This window comes from Pseudopipra pipra, chromosome 17 (genome assembly GCF_036250125.1).
Source record: "Pseudopipra pipra isolate bDixPip1 chromosome 17, bDixPip1.hap1, whole genome shotgun sequence".
Classification (NCBI taxonomy): Eukaryota; Metazoa; Chordata; class Aves; order Passeriformes; family Pipridae; genus Pseudopipra; species Pseudopipra pipra.
The window spans coordinates 7,772,241-7,790,579 of record NC_087565.1 but is presented as its reverse complement, the minus strand read 5'-3'; the positions used below and the strand labels follow the sequence as shown (position 1 = coordinate 7,790,579).

Below are 18,339 nucleotides of genomic sequence, written 5' to 3'. Positions count from 1 at the left end.
CAAGCCATCAGCCCTATCAGAGCCACGAGGGCTTTGAAGGTTCTGTGCCTCAGCAGCAAGAACAGTTCTCTGAGAACCAGAAATCCTCAGTACTATTCCTAGCCAGCTCCTGATGTGCCACACCATTGTGGAAAAAGTCACTTCCCTCATCCTTGTTTTGTTTTCCTTCTCATATTTGGTGTCTTGTTTCTAGACTAAAGTTCTCTGGGTAAGTGTCTTTCCACCCATGTTCCTCTAGAAAGGACTGTTTAACTTTGCTTCTGTTCTGAGCTAATAAAGGATGATTTTTGTCAAGCATCCTTCTTTCCTCTCATACATTCTGATATGAAGTCTTCTAGTTTATATAGAAGACCAATAAAAGTTTCCTGCCATAGCTAATTGCAGAAGGCTGAGGCTGGTGCACACAAGTAAAGGAACACTATCAGATAATTTGCTCTCCCTCCTACATTGACAAAATATAACACCAGTTTTATTTGTGTGTGATTTCCTGTTTTCAGCTGGAAGTATTTCACCAAATTTAAAAACACACACCCCCAAAAATTTCAACAAATATTTTTTGTTTGGGTGGAAGGTTTCTTGTCCCTGGTGATTTTCCATCCTGCTTCGAGGGCCAGCCTTTGAGCAGTGTATTATCAGTGACAAGGCACAGTGGTTGTGCATAATGGGGCCAATTTTGCTCTCAGGCAACCCTGGTGACTTCATTGTCTGGTCTATCTGATGAGAGGGTATAAGCTGGTAGAATGACTCATCAAGAAAAAAAAGAAATAGGAAAAAAAGCAAAGGCAGCCAAGTAAAGACACAAGGCTGTCTCCCAAGGATAATTTAAATAGCAAGAGAGCTTTAAATTGCAGCAGGGAGCCAGAAATCTCTGCAGAGTGGGGTTCAGCAGAGAGCTATAATGCTGGGATCCACAGTGTGGAGCCCAGGGGTTATTTAGTTTTGGCTTTTGAGGGGGGTTTGCATCTTCTTTTTTTGGCCATTCTTTTAATAAAGACAGTCTCTTCTTTTTTGTTCCCAAATTGCCAATTTTCTCCCCTTTCCTCTGAGCATCCAGGCCAAGAAAGGGAAGCTGCATTCAGAGTCTCTGTCTGTGTGTGTTAACTGGGGGTGACAGCAACTCCTGAGGTGCTGCATTTGTTGGATACAAGCTTTGAAAATGCTGCTTCAGCAGGTGAGGGGGGGATTGTGCCCCCCTGCCCCTCCTGCAGAGCTGCCTCCAGCTCGGGAAGGGCAGGGAGCTGCTGGAGCCAGTCCAGAGGAGGCCCCAAGATGATCAGGGATGGAGCAGCTCTGCTGGGAGGAAAGGCTGAGGGAGTTGGGATTGTGCAGCCAGAGACACAGAGTAGGTTTAGATTAGACAGTAGGAAGAAATTGTTCCCTGGGAGGGTGGGAGGCCCTGGCACAGGTTGCCCAGAGAAGCTGTGGCTGCCCCATCCCTGCAAGTGTCCAAGGCCAGGTTGGATGGGGCTTGGAGCAATCTGGGATAGTGGAAGGTGTCCCTGTCCATGGCAAGGGGGTTGGAACTTTCATGTCCCTTCCAACCCAAACCATTCCATGACTCTACATAATGATTCTATTCTATTATTACTTCATTCTCAGAAACACAGAAGGCCCCAAACAAGGTCAGGATCCCTCCTGCACTGCACTGTGCAAGCCCCTGCTGAGAAAGAGTCCCAGTTCTTAAAGCATTTAAATAGATACATCAATCAGAGAGCAATAAAATGGCTCACAGCCAAATTAGATGAGCAGGACATTTAAATTCCTGGTGCTCCAAGTCTCCTGCCCAGTGAAGGTGGTTCCAGCCCTCTCTGCAGAGGTACGTGGCAACCTGGTGGGAGAAGCAGCCCAGTATAAACTATTCTGCCTGTCTCTGAAAACATTTCTAAATGTCTTTAGCCACAGCTGGCTGGGAGTTGTCTGGTCACTAGAATCAGCAAAAAACTTAGGAGGAAAAGCTGCAATATGTTTCCCCCATGACTGGGAAAAATTCTGCAAGTCTTACGTTTTCTCAGCTCATCCCACTACATCTATTTACTCAACTCATAAAGATTTGAAGGAACATGAGTAAAGGACTGGAAAATTACACTGAAAAAGAATCAGAGCAACTGAGTGTCAGGAGAGCAAACACCACAAGAAACAACAAAGAAAGAAAAACACTCATGTGATGAGACTGATTCTAATTAGTTTTTCAGTTCCTGAAAAAATGTTCCCAAGCTCAAGGTTTGTAATGTCACCTCAAGCCCACTTAAAGTTTTCACATCACCTTTATAAAATCCTCAATATGAAGATCTTTAACAGGATTAGAAGTCAGAACACAGACAACACTGCTCAAAGATCCCCAACAGAACGTCCAAAGCCTCAAAGAATTCCAGGAGTCGTGCTCTAATGTACGAGATGCTTGAGAACATACTGCTGGGATCTGGAGTTATTTAGATAATGTTCTGATTGTGGCTTGAAGTCAGTAATAACAAGCCATATGTTCACTTTTTCTGAAAAATTATTCTTTATTAATTCTATCAATAGCTCCCCGATGAATTTTAAGGCAAAAAGCATATAATTTGTGCCTATGGCATTTAAATAAATTCAAGTTTACTTTAAAGGTCAGATAATACTACAAGGTCTCTTCAGAATGCTTCTTACTGAGAACCTACTGGATACATCTCCAAACTTTATTCCATTTATTATTTTATGTACCAGTAATAGATACACAAATCTGCCTTGATTTAAGTTGAGATTTTCTTCTACAGAATCCTCCTGACAAAGGAGAAAAAATAATACATGGAACTCTCACCTCCTGCCAACCCAAACCCTCACCCATTGGGTTTAGATGGAATATCTCAATTAATGAAGCTGGAAGTCCAGCTGTCCATTACCTTGGCTGTCAAATACTGAAATCATCCTAAAGGATGGAGAGGATCTATCCCAAAATAGAGCCCAGGCATCTGGACTGGGTTTGCCCACACTGACAGCTTGGGGACCTCAAATCATCAGAGTCCATGCAGAGGATTTTTCTGCATCTCCTTCCAATCAATTTATGTTGAGAGAAGATCAGGTTGAGTGGTTTGACATACTTTATCTCATCCTCAAACCAGAATTTTGCTACAGATAACTAGATTAATTTGATGTTCAGCCCCTTCATTTAGAAAAAAAAACACACACAAGAAAAACCCAAATAAAAATGCAGCACTCGGTGATAATCTCTCTCTAATCATTGAGGACACTTACTGTTTGAAAAATTTTGCATTTCCAAAGTAATGATCCATGTAGGACAGAAACCCAATGTTCTCAGTGCTGTATAAGACAATGCTTAACAAATAATAACAGTTATTACCAAGTCTTATGCACCACTGCACTTTCTAATACTGCCCTGGAGTGAAAAGGACAAGATGATGTTACAAGAAAAGCTGTTCCCAGGCTATTTCCTTCTCTAATGGAATCCCCAAAATCCAGAAATACCACAAAAAACCTTGTTTGGGGAGGTTTCCTCTTTGTTTCTCACTAAATTAATTTTAAAATAGTTTCAGGGAAGTAACCCCTCACATAAATCTGACTCACCCATTACACCCCGTGCCAGGTAGGATTGTCCCAGTGGAGATTCCCCTTCATTCCAAACCTTCAAGGACAAGGGTAGTGAGGCAACCTGGGGGAAGCACAGGTTTGCTCATTAACTATTCCATGATTGCATTACAGCCCTCACACTGGCTGAGCACACGGGGGGTGATTTTGTTGAGATGGCACCTGATTATTGTGCCAATATAACCATGGCAGGAGCCTGGCAGCAGGCAGAGCACTCAGGATGAAAAGGGAGGGTGAAGAAATTGGAACTGAAAATCTGTAGACTCAACTTGTTTCGACTACTGGAAATGGTTGATTCTTCAACAGGAGGGGGACAAAATTGAAGGAAAAAAACCAATAAAGGCCTAAAGCCTTCTGGATAAAGACTTAAATCAGGAGGTAGTAGCTCCTTCTTCCTTCACAGATGGAAAAGAGCTGCTCTAAGTAACACACCTACATATGAAATGAAGAAATTGGGACAAAGATTTTAATTAAGAGCCACCGTGGCAGGAAGAGGGATCTGCTACTCAGCTGTTTAAAGATTCCCTGTTTGCAAACATTAAAAACCCCACTGCTGTAAATCCAGTTCGAATATTCACACAAGTTCAGCCCTTACAAGGACTTCTGTCCCCACTCCTTTGTAGGAGAAAGAGGCTTGCAAAGTGTCCTTCCCTTGGAAGGCACTAATAGCCTAAAAATTAAAGATGCAGGGCAGTAAAATATCCACAGCAAGGCAGCAGTGGTTCAACCCCAGAAAAACACATAGAAAAGGGATCAGGAAATAGTTATTCTGACCCCACTTTGTCAGTGGGGAAAAAAATATCAAATCACAGATTAAGTGACCTGGACAGACTGGGCTTAAAACCAATGACCCCCTCTTAGTCATCCCTGAATATCTGAGCCACCTGATCGGCTTTCCACTCTTCCACTTTTCCCCCACAATGTCCAACTACTTAGATCTGCCTCCCTCTAGCAAAGAGCAAAATCTCTTCCAAAAATTAATTTGCAATTTTATGCCAGACATCCCTTAGTGCAAAGGACAGGCTGTAGGCAGAGCATCCCACAGCATTACTGCAAAAGTGATCACAGCAGCCAGGTACCAACGCACAAGGGTTCATTAGTTACAGGACAGCAAAGAAATTTTGTTCAGTGGGAAAATTGAAAGGCTCCCAAAGCACCCAGGATGCATCAAACCGAAGGCATCTGTTGTATCAGCACAGACATTTGGTTATTGAACTATGGGGTACCTTTTAATAGAAAGCAGATTGGGGGTTTATTGCAAAGTCTGCACCAACTCCGTGTGAAACCACGAGATACATCCAAGGATTTCGTTCCTCACAGGGCACATCTCTGTGCTGAGTGTTCTGTGGCTCCTCCAGAGCCAGCTCTTCCCCGGAGCTGACGCACAGGCACGGACAGGCAGCAGAGGGGCAACAACTGGGAGCAATCTCGGCGCAATTCCAGGGGCTGGGAGCGCCACTGCGGCAGCCAGGGAGAGCTGGAGCGGGATGTGTCACCCTGGAGTGACAGCGGCGGTAACGAGGGGTGAGAGCCGGGGCTGGGCTGCAAATCCAAACAGCCCCGCACTTGGCAGCGCACGGGAGCGGGGCCAGATCAGCTGCAAGGTCACATAAACATCATAAAACATTGCCCAAGCTGTCAATTAAAGAACAAACCAGCTCATCATAATTATACAAGATAATTGTTATCTGCTGGGTGTTAATTAGATACATTTTATCAGAGTTGTTGTCACTGAATGGAGAGGAAAACTGGTCAAAGATATTTTTTTAATTGTGATGATTTCATAACCAGTTTTGTTCTTCCTTCAGATGAGACCAACATCTTGTTTTCCCTGGGTATGTTTTCTCCTTCTAAGAAGCTTTAAAATTTCAAAATAAAATTACCCTTCTGTGTAACTAAGCCTAGCAAGGAAAAGCACGTGTAAAGAAAGAGCTAAAAATAAAAATTGTAAGCAGTATTTTCACTTTACAATGGAAATAAAAAATAACTTTCCCCCATATAGATTCAAAAAATGCAATGTTCCATTTTATTAATTTTAATTTAAATGGAAATTTCAACACACTGTGAACAATAAATAAGAACTGAAATGCCTGAGAGATCAGCATGTGGGTATTGAGCAATGCAGGGGGGACGTGGCCCATTAGCTAAGGCACTTTCCTCAAGGGTTACTCCTGAGTCAGGTTTGGATAAGGCAAGTGAGGAAGACAGGATGGTCCAAGAGTCCTGCACTCCTTCCCCTGAGGGCAAGAATAGGAAACCACCTCAGAGGCACAGAAGGATGGAGTGAGTGCTGGAAAACACACAGGCTGTAGTTCTGTTCAAAGTCTGATTAATAAAGTATCAGCTCAGAATCAAAATAAAGGGAGAAAGAGAGGAAGAACATTGCAAGGTCACGTACCTGCTTCCCCCCATTACCTTCCCATTACTACAAGCCTCACTTCAGGCTTAATTTCCTTATATCCTCAGAATTCACTCTTTATCTGTCCAGGAAACAGTTGCCTTAATGTATCACTTTCTGGTGGAAAAAGACAAATGTCCAATATTTATCCAATCAATACAAATACCTAAACTTTCAGCCATCAGGGCAGGGACCTTTTGTTCTCTATTTGCACATCAAACACAACAGGAACTTCCCAACACCATTGCATTGACCAGCAGCAATAAAAGGAGGGTCAGTAGGCCAGCAGAAATACCAACCTGCTGCACTTCAGGATTTAGTCATTATGGAGATAACCAACACTTACTGCAGAAGATAAAGACCTTGGTATAATTTGTATTGGTTTTAGGACAGAAGGAAAATAGCAGAATGTTTTGAGGAGAAGAGTGGCACAAAGGTTTACCACACACAGCCTAAAATAGTGTGAGAAAGGAACTGACTTCAGCTTGAATAATAGTCATTAACTCAAAACACTGGAAAATGCATTCCTTGTAAGAACAGAGCCACTGGAGCCTTGCCCAGCCCTACACAAAGAGGAGCAGTTCACAGCTGCAGGGGACACACTGGAGGTACACAGCAGCCCAGGGTTCAAAATGCACTTGTGGGATTCCAGGGACATTTCAGGTTGCATTCATTCCTGTGCTTGACAAGGACATTTCTCTGGAGTTCTTTTATCATCTCTCCTATCACCTCAACTGGAACAGTTGCAGGCTTCAGCTTTGTGCTGAAAAAATTTCGGAATGAACAACTTCCAGAGTTATATATGCATGAAACAGTAAATGCACTCACAGACTATTTCAAGCAATAGGGAGTGTTTTTCACAGAAAAAAGGGTTGTGGACATATTCCAAAAAGCACTCCTCCAGTGCAGTGACAAAGTTCAGTGTGACTCATGTGTGCAGGTAATTGATATTATTAACACAAACAGAAAATTTGAGGTCACTACTGGCAAGCAACATAAAAATCAGGTTTGTTTTCTATGAACACCGAAAAGGAATTACAAGAAAGGAAAGCTGAACAAAGTTCAAGTTAAATATTTAATATATACATGTATATTTAATATTCATCTAACAATGCCTCATTCATAGCTTATGCAACCCAAATGGATCACAGGTTGAAGACATTTCCTCTTGTTTCACAAGTTAAACATTATAATACAATGTCCTTTTTTCCTTCCTTCCTACCCTAAATGTCTGTGTTATTGGTTAGCAGTAGATACAGCTCCTACTCAGGTGAAGAGCTGAGACCTTTCATATCTAAAGAGTTAAGGAACTCAGAAAAACTGGATAAGGACTTGGAATAGAGACTACAAATCCTTTGAACTGTGAAGAACCAGACCCAAAGCTTAAGTGAAGCTAATGGCATGATCCAAAGATTATTGAAAGCAATGTGGACCTTTCTCCTGCTGGATATTGAGAGATTTTGCATCAGCAAGATGAGAAGCAGTCAAACATCCCGATTAAAAAACTAATCTGGAGAGGAGACAGCAGAGGAGGGAACAGAAATAACAGCCAGCAGAGCCTGCTACTTTCCAGATTCCTTACGAGTTTGGTCTGAGACAGAAGAATTGCTCCTTCCCATTTGGGCTTCTTGCCAAAGGAGCTTTCCAGAGCTATTTGAGATAAGAGGCTCAGGCCTGGATCCCAGGCCACCTGTCCAGCTCTGGGATGTGTCACTGCTAACGAGGCTCAACAGTCACTGACACAACGGGCAGGGATGGAGGGAGCCTGAGCAACATTCCTTGGTGCTTCTGCCTCCCCTCCTCTAACCTGGGAACTCTGCTGCTGGGGATCCAGGCTTCCAAAACTGACACTTAAAAATGTCCTTTATGTTTAGAAATTAGCAGATACCTGGCCTGGAATTCAAACTTGAATTCCCATTACCTTGTGTCTTTCGAGGACACAAGTGGAAGAAAGGTACATGCTGGGAGATACAAGATTCTGGTCTGTTCTTTTCTCCTCCTATTTAAAACCCCTGATTAAATGCCATGTCTTTGACCCACACGAGTTCAGCCCTTCTGCTGTCCTGAAAATACACCTGTGGGCCAGATTTTTGGCAATTTTGGAACAGAAACAGAAGCTCATGCAAAGACAGAAACAACCCCCTGAGCTCCGTTGGAGACACCGGCACTGACAGAGGGAAGGTCCAGCTGTGACCACCAAGTTTGAAGGCAGCATCAAGGAAATCAATAGCAGACATAAGGTGCTATCTTAGCACTGCATATACTGTAACAATGAAAAATCACCTGGTTAGTGTTGATGGAAACCTTTGCAGCCTAAACAGTATAAATGTTGCTGGTTTTTCTGCTAATTCGGTACCAGCAGATTTTTCACGTGTGTGTGACACGCACAGAATATCAAACCCTCCCCAGACATGCTGAGGAGTGGACACCTGATTTATTGTTTGCCTGGATCTTAGAGCATCTCCACTGTCCTGCTGCTCCAGTTAAATTTCTTCTTTCTCAGTAGCTGGTGAACTCATTGGAAAGAAAATACAGTGTCTGTCAAGCACAGCCCCCCTGTGACACCTCAAAACGAGCAGAGTGGAGTCTGGAGTGTGTCACACCCAGCACGTGCTTTCCTAGTTGGTGAATAAAACTCACAACTGGCTTAACTTCTTGACAGGAGCAAACTATGTAAAAGCTTATTCTTGTCTTCTCAAAGTGGGATTGTTGCAGGTGAAGTTTTACACGGAACATTTGGGTCCACCTGTGCAACGCTGTTCATTTTTTCCCCCTGGATGTTTAACATAACACCTACCTCATGCTGCACTAATTATGATTTCATCCACGCCACTGCCCTCCCATTCATCAGCATTGGTGGCCATTAATGTGACCTTTAGCATGACCAGGCTGTAATTAGGTAATTGCTGCTATTTTGGAGGGCTACTGGAAGGCTTCCCCACTGCAGCACTTGTGCTGCAGGACGATGGCAGTGACCTGCAGGAGGCCTGGCTGAGCAGGAGGTGATTAAACCTCTTTACAGTTTACAGACTGACTTTACAGACTTAATTGAAGGGCTGTAGAAAACAGAAGAACTCAGTGCATCCTACAAGAGATATTGTTTAGTCTATTGCACTGATTTATGCTCAAGTGGGATAAAACCTACACTTTGTCTCCTCCATTAGAAAAGTCCTAAATACTGCCAAGAACTACTTCTTGGAATAAAAATGAACATTTGTTCTCGTGTTTGCAATTCTTTTTATTCCTTTCACTTACAAATCATCTGACTATTTCATTTAATTTTTTTGTTCTATTTTTAGGGATGTTGACAGAAAATTCAAATCATGTAAATATTTCTCCAACTCTTCTCCTCATTTCCCTCATTATATTTGCTTTGGGAATGATTTGTCTTATTGTCTTTATGACTCTTTCTCCATTTCTTCATAAAAGCTACAATTAAGCAGGCACAGAATAATAAAAAAGGCAAGAAGCCAAACCAAAAAAACCCCATATGGCTAAAATTGAAAACTAAATGCCACAAACCAGGCAATTGTGAAGGACTCCTGACCAGAGCAGTGATTTCAGGGTATTAGCACAAACCAAACAATCAAGTGGAGGAAAAACTAAGAAAATCCAGTCGTGGGAAATCCAACAGCAGAAAAGGGACAAAGCTATTGAATAAAGAATTTAATATTCCCAGTTCAGCCAGTTGTGCTCCCTCTTCCTTATCCAGAACCAAGGCCCATTCGGATTTTCTGAATATGAAACGTGCTCCACAGTTATTTTCAATTAGTCTCCAGAAGTCTAAGGACTATAAAACATTTTACACAGCACAAAGGGTTCCTCCTTTGCCTGCTAAAAACATTATGAAGAAGCATTTTACCAGTGATGTTTTGGCACACACAGTGCACGAGTCAGTGCATTGAAATGAAATTAAAGTAGACAGAAAACTCCAGGTCTCTCCCCTATCACAGTCCAGCAAATATAAATGGTCAACATGTAGAATCTATAGATTTTTGTATTTCAAGTTGTGTCCTGCAAATGCTTTTTCTTCTCTCCAAAGCATGAAGTACCTGTCCCAAACGTAATGCAGAGTATATAATTTAAATAGATTTAGAAATATAAGCACATGTATTTGGTTTGTAATGAAAAGGAAGAAGTAACAACAAGCTTGTGTGTGCTACTACAAAACAAATTTAAATTAATTGATTTTCTAAATCCAGCCCCCAGGAAAACAACTGAATAACCTGGCAACAGCTTTGGGATGATCCAATGCTTTAGAGATGGATTCAAGGTGCAGAACTGGCATTTGAGTCATCTCTAGAAAGCACATCTGAGGCATTCAGAGCTTTGGGCCTGATTTAGGGTCCCCCAAATTTAAGTCAGCTGCTCCCCTGGCCTATCAGCACCTCTGAATGATGAGGCTTTACTTGGGCAATTCATGTGTAGCTGTGTTTGTTCCTCAGTACAACTCAGCATTTCTGAGAGATAAAGGCAGAGGAGAACTTTGTACAACCCCATCACTTGAGTTTTGTCCCAAGTCAGTCAAAGTTTGTCCAAAATAAAAAAAAATAAAAATGTTTTCTGAGTCATAGCCAAAGGTCCTTCCCATGGGAGAGCTAAAAAAAGGGGTTTCTCATCACTTGCTGGGGTGAGTGACAAGAATTATGTGACTAGATGGGGGAATTGCCTTCTGAACAAGGCTCATTTTTTTCCACTCCTCCTGAAGGAACAAAGACATTCAAGGGCATATTTCTTTGTGCTGCTGCCAAATAGTGAAAATTTATCATCATAATTAAAGAAACAAATTGCCAAAAACAAATATTATTTGCAGATGGATTTCTCTGTCTTCTGTGAAAATTCTCTGTTTACATTTCAAATGAGTGGAAAAATCAGATTACACATTTGAAAAAGCCCCAGGCCAACTACTAGGAGAGATAGTGGAGCTCTGAAGTTTCTCCTGCAAAACACACCTGAAAGACTTTCTATTTTCTCAGCATGTTGACAGTATTTAAATTCCTGTCTTACTGAAATATAGGCAAAGCTGAAGCTGCAGCCTCCAGAAAATAAACTCTTGTTTAATAACGTGATGGGTAAATGTATCCAGGAAATGTCACAAAATAAATCTGAGATAAATTAAACAAAACTGACTTCCTTTCTGTGGCAGATGCCTCTAATTTTGGCAGGTTGGGGTAACAAAGGAAAGCAAGTACTTAGAAATGAAAATGTCTGTTTAGCAACAGAGCTACCAAGAACAAGTAGCTCATTTCCAAACCTGTAACAGAACCCAACAACACACGACCTGGGTCCTCCTGCTACACTGCACACAAATCTCTTCTGCTCCAGCCAGAAGTACGTTATTATTTCTCATTTATTACAACACTGACTATTGCTCAGAGCCAGCAGTGCAGAGAACACTGCAGGTTGTATTCACCTGTCCTGTCCAATGCCAGATATTCCTGTTATTCCCTGTCATTCAGACAACAGTTTCCTACAAACCATCAGCTGAAAGGGCAGAAGGTCAGGACAGAAGATTAACAGGCCCCCACCCCAGATGTTGTGGAGTTACAGAGCACTAAAACAACAGTGGACATGGCTCTTCATTAACGGGAGATGTGGAGAACTGGCAGGAATTCTGTTGGTAAAAAGCCTTGTAAAATAAAAGATTAATATAATATATGGGGACACAGAAGGATTTAATATGAAGGAAGGGTAATTTGGGGTTGGAGTAAAACATGGAAAATCGAGACTGGAGTCTCTCTGTGATAACCAAACTTCTCCTGCTCCTTGTTTCCTGCTCAGGAAACACTCAGCTCACTCTCCAATTCCTCCTCAGTAGAGCTGCATTCCCTTTGCAGGGTTCTCTCCATTCCCTTTGCAGGGTTCTCTCCATTCCCTTTGCAGGGTTCTCTCCATTCCCTTTGCAGGGTTCTCTCCACTGTGGTCACACACACACACACCCCTTAAGGAGGACTCAATGCCACCAGAGATGGGACCTGCAGGCTGCTCCCTGAGCCTGTCACCTTTTACAAATGAGCCTCCCAGATGGTTGAGCAGATGCTGCCTGAAATAAGGAAACAATTATCTTTGCACCTGGCTGAGTCCTTTAGATCTTGCTCAGAGATAAATGACCAACCCTGAAAATATGCCCAATAGTGGCCAAGAATATTTAAGAGATTAAATATAAAATTTGCCCAAGTCCTGTGGGTAAAGGGGGGGTTCTTTTTTTGCCAGATTCTCTCTGGATGTTGTAAAGATGCCACTCTGCCCTTACTCACTACTCTGGACTACTCTTTACAGCACCAGATGCTGCTCTGACTCCAAAGTCACATCCCTTTTGAGTAAGCCACACTTAGCAATATATTTTGGGTGGAGGCGGACAAGAAAATCTGTCAAATGAAAAGATAAGTGGGAACTAAGAGAAAAATACTTATCCATTGAAACAAAACAGGGTAAAAAAAAAAAAAAAAAATCTCTCAGCCAAGCTTTGCCCCTCTAGAGATTGAAAGAATGTGCTGTTTGTGTTTAGTACACTGCAATTGCCCGTTTTCTAAAGAATAATGCGATTTCGAGCCTTCTCCCCACTCCTGCTTTCCTCTAATCTCTTTTCCTGAGTCTCCACTGTTAGTGCCTCTCTGGGAGCACAGAGGTGATGCTGAATGCTAATGAGACAGTAACCACTGCAGCCCTGGACCAGCAGGACCCAACTCCACCATCCAGGAGCAGGCAGCTGACAGGTTCCCCATCAGGCACCGGATGATTGCCGTTGTCCAGCCATCAGTGAGTCATTCAGTGGGCAGTCCAGAGGCACTATTCCCACAGCTCTTACTTGAACCTGTGGAGCTGCTTCATCAGTACCTTAAACATGGCCAGAAATGGGATGAGGAGGATACAAACAGTACAACAGCAGCAGCAAATGAGAACAGTCTTTCCAGCAGATTACTCAGAGAGGGGGGGAAGAAAGGATCTCTAAAGTAGCATCAACTTTCCCTTATAAATAAATCAAGCACAGCAAGATGCTCTGCTCTCCCATAGCACCCAACAGCTGGCAGGGGACTCGAAAGAAAGCAGAAAGTTTTCACAACAGCCCTGGAGAAAGGAAATATCACCTTCTTCACATGGATGAAGAAACAAAGGGGGCAAAGAATGATGTCCTCAGGGTCATGCAGAACAGAACAAAGACTAAAGAAAAACACCCAGAGTGTGCTTGTTCAGCACTGGAGGAGTTCTTGGAAGCATGAGATAGTTCCACATGTTATGATCACAGAGCATCACATGGGGTAAAGGAGGGGATGGGAAAGTCTCAGTGCTTCCCACAAAAAACCCCACAGTAATAAGCCTGGGGAAGGAGTTTTCCCAGAAGACTTCTTCCCACATCACTTATTTGAGAGGGTGGGACATCAAACCTCAAAATATGCAGCTTGACCTGACATACTTGTTTTTGCACAGCCAGACAAGGCAGCTGCCTGCTAAAGGCATCTTGTTACTGCTGTGCAATTCCAGAAGTTTATTTGGAGGGTTTTCTTAGCCAGCTATCTCCATACCAATCTTCCAGTGTCTTGTTACGGGAGGAGAACTAGGGCAAGGGAGCTTTCCAAGGGGAGGAAAACCCCCTAAGGCCTGATTAGTGGAAGACATTACATGCCCCATGTAGTTTCTTCCTCTGTGGGAAGGGAGGAATGCAGCTGCCTTATGCACCAAAAGTAGAGTCCTGAGGGCCAGATAATCTGTGCTTATCCTGTGTTTGACCTGACACCCTCTCCCAGGAAGCAGATCACTGACCCTGCCCAGGGCAGTCACAACCACAGGATCTTTAATGTCCCTTCCAATCCAGACCATTCCATGACTCCACCACCCTCAGTTTTCTCTTTGTCACCTCAGTGAGCTGCTTCACTGTAAGAACAGCAGTGGCAGAGCCCATCCAGGATGAGAAAGCATCAGTCTTTTTTCTGGACTCTCTGTGCAGTTCTGCACTTGCCCAAGGTAGGTCACAAAATGCCTCCTTCTCAAAGCAAATGAAATGAGGAAATTCCTCATTTCTTTCTTGAGTAATGACACTAATAAATGGTACACCACTGTGCACTAAATCAGCATAACCCTTCACGGCTCACGGGGCTTGAAAGTGTTTATTGAACCTATCTTGAGCTGCAGAGGACTCACAAAAAGAAGGGAGGAAGAAGAGGCAGGGAGAGCAAACAAATCCAACTTATTCTAACAAACAACTGCTCCAATCTCGCAGCGATGGAAAATTTCTGGAGAAACTTTTCTCCCCCCTTATTTTGGCTCCCAATAAGAGCCAGACACTGGGAGAGGGAAGGTGTTTATCAGAACGCACGACTCCTGAAAGCCCAGCCAAGTGCGCCAGAGCAGCGAGGCAACTTCAGCCTCCAGAGAAATAACCTTCACATCGCAATTTGACAAACAATATCAAAAACTATCAGGGAAGCAAGAGATCTCGCTGACTGCAGTGTTTTCATTCCCTTCTCAGCAGTGTGACCTCATCACAGTCGCACTCGCACAGAATCCTATTACTGCTGCCTCAGCTGCAGAGCTGCAAGACAAAGGAAGGTTACAGACATCCCTCCCCTCTGTGCCTTGCTAATCAATAGTTTTTATCTAATTTCTTTGCTTTGAGATACAGGAAAACAAGGTGCTGCATTTGAAATGGAAGGCTGGGAATAACTGAGCTTTGTGGAAATCAATACAAAATAGAATAGCTGACAATGTCATCCTGCTGAAAGACTATGAAGACAGATTTGAAGTTCCTCTAATTATCTGGATGTTTGTATTTTTAAACACTGACTTAACGTCTGCAGAAAAAAAAAATTGGCTTTATTTAATAGCCATTGTGGTTTCAGAACTTTCTGTGCTACTGGTTAGTCTGCCCAATCTCCTTATATTTCCAGCCTGGATGGAAGTTTCCTTTTTGGTGTCAATTTAGGACTCAGCGTGGAGCGGCTCTGCTGTCTTGCTGCATTTAGGTGGGTAATTTACACATGGCAACACAGTGGGCTGAACCCTGGCTGGCAGGGATCAACACAGCCCAGGTGAGGGATAGGAGTTATTGCAGTGGACATGCTTTTTTCCCATTCATCTAAAGGCTTGGTAATTTTTAATAACCTCATATTGCTCCATTTCCTCACATTAGCTAATAAGAAACATGAAAGCCCAGCACTACTTAAACTAGAGCCAGGAGGATTAAGAAATCTCCTAAAAGTCAAAGAAGGAGCCCACAGATACTTAACTCAGAAGAGGGCAAGAAGCCAGAGCTGAGATGTAAAATCATGCTCATTGTGAAATGGAAGTGTCAATATTAAGCCTCCCTGGCCCCTTCCTGAACACTGAAAGGCTTCTCTGAACTAAAGCACACAGGAACCAAAATGAAGGCTGCCCAGCCCACTCCACTTGCCTTAGTGCCTCTCCAGAGTCTCTCAGCCAGGTACCAACACGAGCAGAACCCTCTCCTTTCCCCTCTTGAACTCTTATAGTGCTCCTGTGGGAAGGCAGTAATTCCCTGCAGCCCTGCACTCATGACAGGCAGCTGTGTCACTGCCCCCTCCCCTGCCCCCAGCAGGGAATTAACACTGTCCCAACAGCCCCTCAGCCAAATCCGTGTGTATTCCCACATGTCCCCTCACCACATTCCAGCGTTTTGCATCTCAAATGCGACAGAGGCAACAGAGGGGACTTTGGAGTAGAACATCTCCCCCAGACTCTGCTCAGCAAAACCCCTCTTAACTGCCTTCCAACCAAGGGACTTCAAGGTCAAAAAGACAAGAACTTCCCAAGTGCCTACACTTTTCCCATTGAATGCCCACATCAGTCTCTGCAAGGCTGAGAGGCAGGGCACCTCTCCCACATCCAGCCAATCTGGGATTGCAAACTGAGCCATTCCTTTACTCGCTTCCCCTGAAGTGCAGTGGGTTTCTCTCAGAAAGCCCTGCCATATTCTCTCTGTTAAAGAGTGCAGGACTACCCCTGATCCAATTGTTTAGTGGCTGGCTTGGCCAGGATGTGGATCCAGTTTCCTTCTGTGCTTGGAGGGATTCAAACCCACTTTCCCAGACAGCACCCCCTCATTGAGGTGAGGATCATCATCACTGGGCTGCTGCAGAGGAAGAACCATTCCCACATCCCTGTTGCCTGAACAGGATGGCACAAGTCCTGCTTTATCACGAGGGGGGAAACGGGGACTGGATCCTGACCTTTCAAACAGTGCTCCAGACAGCCAATCCCCCATGGAAAGAGAATGGAGCCCCCAGTGCTGCAGCAGGGTCAGGCTGACCGTGCCCTGAGCAGGGGTTGCTTTGAGCAGCTCCATCCCAGCCTGTGCCGTGAGCCATTCCCAGGCTCCTCGCTCAGGGCTCTGGATCCCACCGAGGGGGAAGGCGTGGGGAGCTCAGAGTTTGGCACCCCCACAGCACTTGGGGTCCTGTCTGAGGTGGGCTCAGTGTTCCCTGGCAGTGCTCCTTGTCTCATGCTGCTGCTGGAACAGCACTGCCCTGGGCTTCGGCTGCAGGGATTGTGAAACCCAGGGAATGCGAAATTCCTTCTGTCACAAAAAGCAGTTCTTGCACAGGAACTGGAGCTGCTTCCCTGCCGAAGCTTCTCAGTTACAGCACAACATTTTTCGGTAAACCACGAGTTTTAATTTTTGTATAATTATGTGTAATTAATATGGTTGGCACAGAGCACCCACAGCCTCCCAAAAATGCAGTGCAAGCACCGACTGCTCCATGACGCCACTTCACTGCAGCTTGAGATCTTATTTTGGAAAGCCCTGAGTTTGGGCTAGAAGGGGTTGTTTGAATTTAAGAATTTAGCTGTAACAAACTCTAAAGCTCATTCAGGATTATGGTTTAATGGATAAACCATTTTTTTCTGTAACGAACTGTCATAAATCCGCCACTAGCCAGGTTTTCAAATAAAAATATAATTTTAATGTGATGGGGAATTGCTCACTCGTTAAACAGTAATAATTTCTCTCCCTCTCACTTCTTTGTGGGCCATAGAACTGCTGGCAAAGTTGGAAGCTGGACATTGTAGAGAGTAAAAATGATGATAGATAGATAGATAGATAGACACATACATACATACATACATACATAATGACTAAAAAGGCCAGATCTGAGTCGCAGTAAAGGCAAAAACTGCTTTAAAATACCTGTTCCTACAGTTTCTTGGCTGTCATTTCGGTGCTAACCTGGCAGGAAGATCAGCTGCTTATCCAGGGAAAACTACCAACGCAAGCATTTCTTGTTTTCTAGACAAACAGTAAATTCAATTTAAATTTGGTAAAGTTTCAGATTGAAAAAAAAGGGAGACATTTTTCAAAACGTCAAAACATTTCATGTTGACATTTTTTATCTAAAATGTTTGTTTCAGAAATGCCAAAAAGTTTCATTTTGACATTTTCCCCAATTGAATGTTTGGTGGGTTTTTTTTAAATTGGCATCTTTCATGTAAAAGTTCAGGTAATGTTTAAAAAATGAGCCTTCTTTAAGACAAGCTAAATAGCTCAAAAACAAAGTGAACTATTTCAGTTCAGGTCAAATGAAATATTTCCCATTGATCAAATAGACCTTTGGTGTTTCCCTGAAGAGATCGCTTTTGTTTGACCTCACAACAGTTTTTTCTCTAGTTTATTATTCATAAAAGAAAGAGAAGTTTTGCCTGAGTTTATAAACATCATATTGATGTTTAATAGATTTCTTTGGTCTTCATAAATCTTATGGTCAGGCTCTCAAATGGGTTCTTGCACCTTAATAAATCATTGTGAATCAGAATGATTTTACACATTCAGGTGCACCTTTTAGCCCATCACAAGCATGAGATGAAACATGTAACTTCAGCTTCTTCAGCTACTCTTTGGGCTAATGGGTTTTATTTTGCATTTGCAACGGGCTAAAATTTTTGCTGAAGATCATCACCAGCAGAGGGTTCAATTCACACATTTATCTGGGACTTGCTCTTGGCCGGGGAACAGCCCTGATTTCTTATTTATGAAGCTTTATTAAAACTCAGGAAATGAGCCTAAACATTTTTCCTGAAAGAACATCAGCCAAACAAAATGAGGAGCTGGAGATCTGGAGATGGATTAGATCAATCAGCAGAGGAGCTGGGACAGTGCATCGTTTCATGGCTGCAGGTTGAGATTCTGCAGCTACAGCAAGTTCCAGATCAGTGAAATATTTCCTAGGCATTGTGTGTGATTTATTCTATATCAGGGTGTGTGATGAACTGGCTAAAGCAACTCCAGAGCTGCTGGTGGGGATCATGGAGATGTTGCCCCCTATGGAGAGCAGACCAAGTTGCAGATGTGTGGAAAAGGTCGATCCCAACATCCAGTCTGTAAATGGGGGGTGGCAGGGTGAGGGCAGTCAGAA

At 43.3% G+C, this 18,339-nt stretch overlaps 2 long non-coding RNA genes across 2 annotated transcripts in view; one reads left to right on the top strand and one right to left on the bottom strand.

Moving 5' to 3' along the window:
• Nucleotides 1-18,339, bottom strand: part of LOC135423659 (uncharacterized) — a 224,447-nt gene that overhangs the window by 90,349 nt on the left and 115,759 nt on the right. The gene's annotated exons all lie outside the window — the stretch shown is intronic.
• LOC135423849 (uncharacterized) lies at nucleotides 1,606-2,168 on the top strand. The gene is made up of 2 exons (XR_010434982.1): nucleotides 1,606-1,816; nucleotides 1,897-2,168. It is a non-coding gene; the product is annotated as an uncharacterized LOC135423849 (long non-coding RNA).